Source organism: Phalangium opilio, unplaced genomic scaffold (genome assembly GCF_054372755.1).
Source record: "Phalangium opilio isolate 3A_F unplaced genomic scaffold, DU_Popi_V2 ptg000095l_1, whole genome shotgun sequence".
Classification (NCBI taxonomy): domain Eukaryota; kingdom Metazoa; phylum Arthropoda; class Arachnida; order Opiliones; family Phalangiidae; genus Phalangium; species Phalangium opilio.
Window position 1 is genome coordinate 1,823,692 of NW_028324200.1, and position 6,298 is coordinate 1,829,989.

Sequence of the window (6,298 nt, forward strand, 5' to 3'; positions counted from 1 at the left end):
TTAAGCCGTTTAATTTTCCGAAAATATCGGAATTTTTTAAAAGGGGTACATTATCATTTCTTTGTAATTTCGCTCATTTTGGAATAATTTTGTGTTTTAAGTAAATAATTACGTATTCCAAATTCTCCATATCGAGAGGTTGGTGGATGAACCTGTAAAAAGAAATATGGTAAACATGATATGATTTCTATTCGTGCTTATTTCTCTCAGTGCGTGAAATATTTCCGAGTTTTACCTCAGCACTGAGTGTTAGAGTGACTTTTACTACTTGTCAAATTACACAAAGAAGGATAAACCACAATTTTAAACGGAATATGGACTGATTTAGCTAATTACTTAAATCAGGTGCCCTAATTTTTCTCTACGATTATTAGCAGGAATGTGATGACTACTAGAAGTTTGGGGATAATCCAACTCCTCACTCGGCATAAATGGAAAAGACCCGTATAAAAACTTAGGGTTGCTAATAAGGTGCAAACTTGCTGCTTTTAGGATACTTTGCTGATGCTTGACAGAGCCTAGACTTCACTTGACTGCAGGCTCATTCGCAAATTATTTAGATAAAAATCGATTTGCAATTTGACTGTTAAAGAGCGGCATACCAACTTCTTATTCAGGTGATTATCTCTAATACTGACGGAAATCTGGGTGCAAAAGTAGTCATGTAGCTGCACATATTAAAATGCTTTAATTAGAAGGTTTTTTGGGCCATTTTAGAGTTTTCGCTGTTAGATGGCTGAAAAAGCATCGCATATAAGTCAAATTGATCAACCTACAATATGACTAGAAACAAACTGTAATGGCAGCCAATGTGAGATGCCATAATTAGGGCTGTTCACGAGTTCCAGTCAGCTCGGGCTCGTGACAAGCCGAGCCGATAGGCATCGAGCCACTACGACTCGCGAGCCGGCTCGCGAGTTTAGTCACGGAAATATTGCTTTCCTTTTAGTCCATTCATGCGTTCCGTTGTATTTTTGCATGAAATAAAGCGTGGGAAAATTTGCTTTCTCTCGCTTCTAACCGTGAGCATGTAACTATTTCTTCACTTTCTACCGAGCCGGTTTTACTAAACCACTACATTTCCAAGCACTGGAAAGCATTTCTAGTCGTTCTCAAGTCTTACTTTGGTATTAGCATTTTTTAAACATATATATGCTAACCGAGCCTAGCTTTTAAAAAAACTCGCTTAGCTTTGCTTGTGAACAGTCCTAGCCATAATATAGCTGCACTCAAGCTACTTATCCAGCAAGTATGTTTTATGGCTCTTTCATGGATGGAGTTGCAAATCTTATTGACTGGAATAGGACTACGAATGCATCATTATGTAGCCGTTAAAATATGGTGCTGTATCTTAAAAGCAGACTTTATGAAGCTTATTGGCAGTGCTAGATTTTTGTACGGGCTATCTGTCAGCCAATTAAGCTGATCTGTATAGGGACAAATATTATTTAAATTACATAAAGTGTTTTCATCTACGATAATCATTATAAAGTTACTAATTTGCGATTATTGTCTTTTCCTTTACAACAGGGTCCTGAAAGGAATAGGACAACTATAACGGGGGCTCCAATGGAGCTTCAGTTATTAGCTGTGAGTGAGTTGCAATATGGCTGTAAGTAGATTTCAGTATGGGTGGAGATACTTGTCAGTGGTCTTCAGACTCTTTGGTTTTTGGCATATTTACGCACACTTGTACCAACGTATATTACTTAATGTACTTCATGGTTCAGATGGAATACTGCATTGCTCTAAGCATTCTACACAAAAGTTAGGTTTGTTTAAAATCAAACCCCATAAAATACTTCTAACGGTTTTTTGAAAAATATTTCAGGGTTTTCGTTTTTGACAAAAATGACCTACTCAGTAGGCCTTTCGTGTCAAATCAATATTTTATACAGTGTAGGGCTGCGATGGGTTAGAAGAGACCTGCAAGCTGGGTGCGATGGGGCACAAGGTTGTCAAATCAATTCCGTCCAAGGTTCATGTAGCTAAACGTTCTCATATTTAGAACGACGCTGCAATTCTACGCTCCGACTTGTAGTTACTGACTAACCTTAGGAAATCGGCTGCAATAGCCAAACGGGAAAGAAAACATAGCCTTAAATCGTGAATAGGAACAATAGTAGAATTTTTTTCTGCAATTTCTCGTTAAGCTAGATTCCTAATCGAAGGAAAACACGATGGAAATCCGGCAGAAAGGGGTTCGACCGAAAAATCTTTACGCCAAGCACGACGGAATTACCGTTCGGCCGGGCGTAAGTTGTATTCTATTTTTTGGTCGTGTTCGGCGTTACGCTGGTGTCTCATCCAATAAAATTAACCCACTGACTACATCATAAATTTAAAGAGCGCTGGCATACGCGAGACAGATTTATTGCCGTCTCTTTTTGAGAAGAAAAAACTTCTCAATTGATGTTTTTACTAACATTAGTCAAAAAAAACCCAGAAGTTCGAGGTTTTTTGGGTTCCTGACGTAATAATATGAAAGTTGCTAAAAAATTAAGTTATTTTCTCCAATATCTTCGTATTAATAATAAGTAGAATTTAGTACAGTATGCCTTTAAACATATTCTTCATTTTTCTTACTTCAGTTGTTTATTGTTTTCAAATACGTAGAAGTTCATTCGGTCAGTTGAATCGTACGGTTCCAGCCAGGGTTTTTCCTGCGAAAGTGTTCTATATTTCAGCTATCAATCATTTTTTAATTTAGTCATGCTATCTCCGTATTAGTGTTAATTGATAAATAAGTAAATTATTCTTTATAATAAATTTAAATGAATGCCTGATAAATTTAAAAACAAAAATTGAGCTGAACCTAAAAGTTGAAAAAGGACAATCTAAGGACATTTTGTACCAATAGGGTTTAGGCCTACCCTGTAAGAAGCAATCATAGCCATTAAAAAGTGCAGGGTTTTTTTAGAGCGGTTCAAGTTTGTCCCAGATTCCACATTTAGTCAATGTTATCTAATTCGGGAAGGATTCACGCGTAAAGCTTTGTCCACACTGAACTCGCGCTCTCGTGTTCGGGCCTTCGTCTATTCGCATCTTCGCAACAGATCTCGGAAAACATTTGCACTTCTGTTCTGATACACGCAAAAATTTTGCTTTTCCTATTGAGAGCCCATAAAGTTTGAACAATCATTACGCCATCAGCCCTTCTCCATCGACGTTGTCCAAAGAGAAAAACGAAACTAATCGCCCCAGCCTTCCTCTCGACTGTGATTGGTGCTTTTCTCGCTAAGGCGCGAAATTCTTGACCTAGTCGCTAGAAATTTGTTCCTTCGTAAGGTGAGGACGCAAAGTAGCGAAAACCCAATGTGGACAGTAGCGCGATCTTGCAAACAAGCAAAGCGAAGGTGCGAATTCGCAAAATGTGTCAGTCTGGACAGGTCTTAAGATTTGAAAAAACTATGAAATAACAATATACAAAAATCTTTCTTGTTAGGCCTATTATTAAAAAAATGTGTGAAATAACATTAAATTGGGTTAAAGCATAAGGTTTTGTGTAAAACTGTTTGTTGAATAAAAAAATCCCAGTGCTAATTTTCAATAGAACGAGAGAGAGAGAGAGAGAGAGTGCTTTGAATAGCCTTGGTTTTGAATTACTAATACGTCACATTACGGCGACGTATACTTTGCCACGGTTTCAGCGCCATCTCTACCAGAAAACTCAGAATATCGGCCGCAATTTTCGCCACGGTGACCATGTTAGTTACTGATTTGAACACAGGCATGGATATTTAACAGAAGCTAAGCCTAAGCATCTTAAGTCATTCCGCATGTCTTTTTTCGGACAATACGTAAGTTTTTCTGCACCGACTACTCATCATATTTGGAATGATAAAATAGAATGCGACCAAAGAGGGGTAACTATAATGACGACGGGGGTTTTTTTTTAGAGGTTGTTTTTAAAATATTTGAACGGAAGATGGCGCTAAAGTATGACTTAAAAACAAGATGATAAATACTGCCGCCGAAATGACGTACAACAATTCAGATTGACAGCACTCTATAGACCATACGTCCAAACAAAATTATCATGTGTTTCATCCCGAATTATTTCCAATACGGAGCTTTCGTTCCGAAACCAACCTTGGGAATGGAGGTTATAGTGAAGCCTCTTCATCATAACCAATCGAACCTAACCTAGTCATAACTGAAACTATCATAGCATAACCTTCTACTTTGATCATATCATGATCAATCTTAACCCGTTTAGCAAGGGAGCTGAAAAACAGTAAACAGAAAACTGCAAAGCAGTAAGATGAAGAACAAAAAACTGCAAAACGATGGAAATCCGGCAGAAAGGGGTTCGACCGAAAAATCTTTACGCCAAGCACGACGGAATTACCGTTCGGCCGGGCGTAAGTTGTATTCTATTTTTTGGTCGTGTTCAGCGTTACGCTGGTGTCTCATCCAATAAAATTAACCCATCATCATGATCAATCTTAACCCGTTTAGCAAGGGAGCTGAAAAACAGTAAACAGAAAACTGCAAAGCAGTATGATGAAGAACAAAAAACTGCAAAACAGTAAACTGCTGTTTCGAGTACTGCCATTTAGGAACTGCTGATTCTAGAACGTCTATAAAGAGAACTTCTCAAACCGATACCGTTTAAAAGAGATCTTCTCGAAACAAATAAGGGTGATTTCTTAAAATTATTTAAACAAGAGAGACGATTCAAACTCTCTTAGTGAGGATTGGGATCAAGACTTAACGTGTTTGAAAAATGGCCTAAATAGATTAAAATAATCGGGTCTCGCACTTCAGTTGATGAAATGTCGTTTCCCTCGGAGAAAAGCTGCCATTTTTGGTCACATTGTTAAAGAAATTAACTTCATCCAAAAATAATAAGGAGTTACAGAGATTTTTAGGGATGGCATAATAGGTTTATTAATCACTACTCCCAAATTGTAGCTCCTATTAATAAACTAAAACGAAAGAATTAAAAATTTATATGGGATAACGAACATCAGATGGCGTTCGAAAAATTAAGGAAGAAATCTCCAAGGCTCCGCCTTTAGAAGGGATTTCGTCGTGCATTATAACTACTGATGCTAGTGATGCAGGGTTAGTTGCCCTTTTACCCCAAATTCAAGACAACATGGAAGTCGCTATAGCTTATGCTAGCCCAGGACTCAAAGATGCCGAAACTAGGTACTCCACTATCGAGAAGGAATGTTTAGCCATATGTTGGAGGATGTATTTTATGCCAACAATTTAAGGCTAGGAAAAGAAAGAAGCCAGGGCTGGTGCAACCCTCTGATATAACTAGTCTATGGGATCAGATATAGTGTCGACATAATGGGATCTTTTCCTCAAAATAGACGCCACTACAAATACCTTATAGTCCTTGTCGATTATATGATAATATTCGTGGAGATGATTCCACTAAAGTCTATTAAGCAAAAACTTGTGTACAAGCTTTTAAGCCCATTGTTAATAGGTGGGGAGCTCCTAGCACCATCCTCAATGATAGAGGGGCTCAATTTACCTCAAATATTAGGTTGCAGACGTACAGAGCTTTTACGATTAAACCAAAGTATACTACCTCCAACACGACTAAGGTAAATCCCACTAAACCAGTTAATTGAGTAATAGGCGAGCTTATCTCTTTTATGTAGGGAGTCACCATGAAAGATGGGATGAAACCCAAGACCAACTTCAATTTGCTATTAATTCAGCACCCCATGAAACCACGGGAAGATCCCCCTTCTTTTTGAATTTAGAGCGGGAGTCTCATCTCCCTTGGTATTTAGAAATTGAAGAACCCGTTCGTGACCCTAATGATCCTGACCGTATAAAAGCTTTAGTATGGATGGAAAGTCGTCCACTGTCTAGTACGTCAGGACAAATCATGAGAAATCTCAGCCCTAAATTGGCAGGTCCTTTTCGAATAGTTGAAAAACATTCTCCGGTAGTTTACGAGTTAGAGGATGCTAACTCAGGGCAGAATGTGGGAAACGTAAACTTGGAACATCTAAAACTTTACTGGGCAAATGTAGCTGTCTTCGACAATACACCCGTTTTCCAGTCAGAAGTTGCGGACGATCCTGAGCCAAGCTCTTCAACGGACGGTGGTAGTGCTCACCACCCCCCTGCGGAGACTTTCTCACCCTTATCATCTGATACCTCAACGTCAACCACACTGGGCAATAAGATAGCAGATCAACAGATCATTCTTGCAGTTCCAGTCCTACCTAATCAACCTACTGACTCTGATAGTGAACCGGGCATGGCCATGAGAACTCCACTATAAAATATGGTTACATTACTCTAGGATTATTTAGAATCTTTT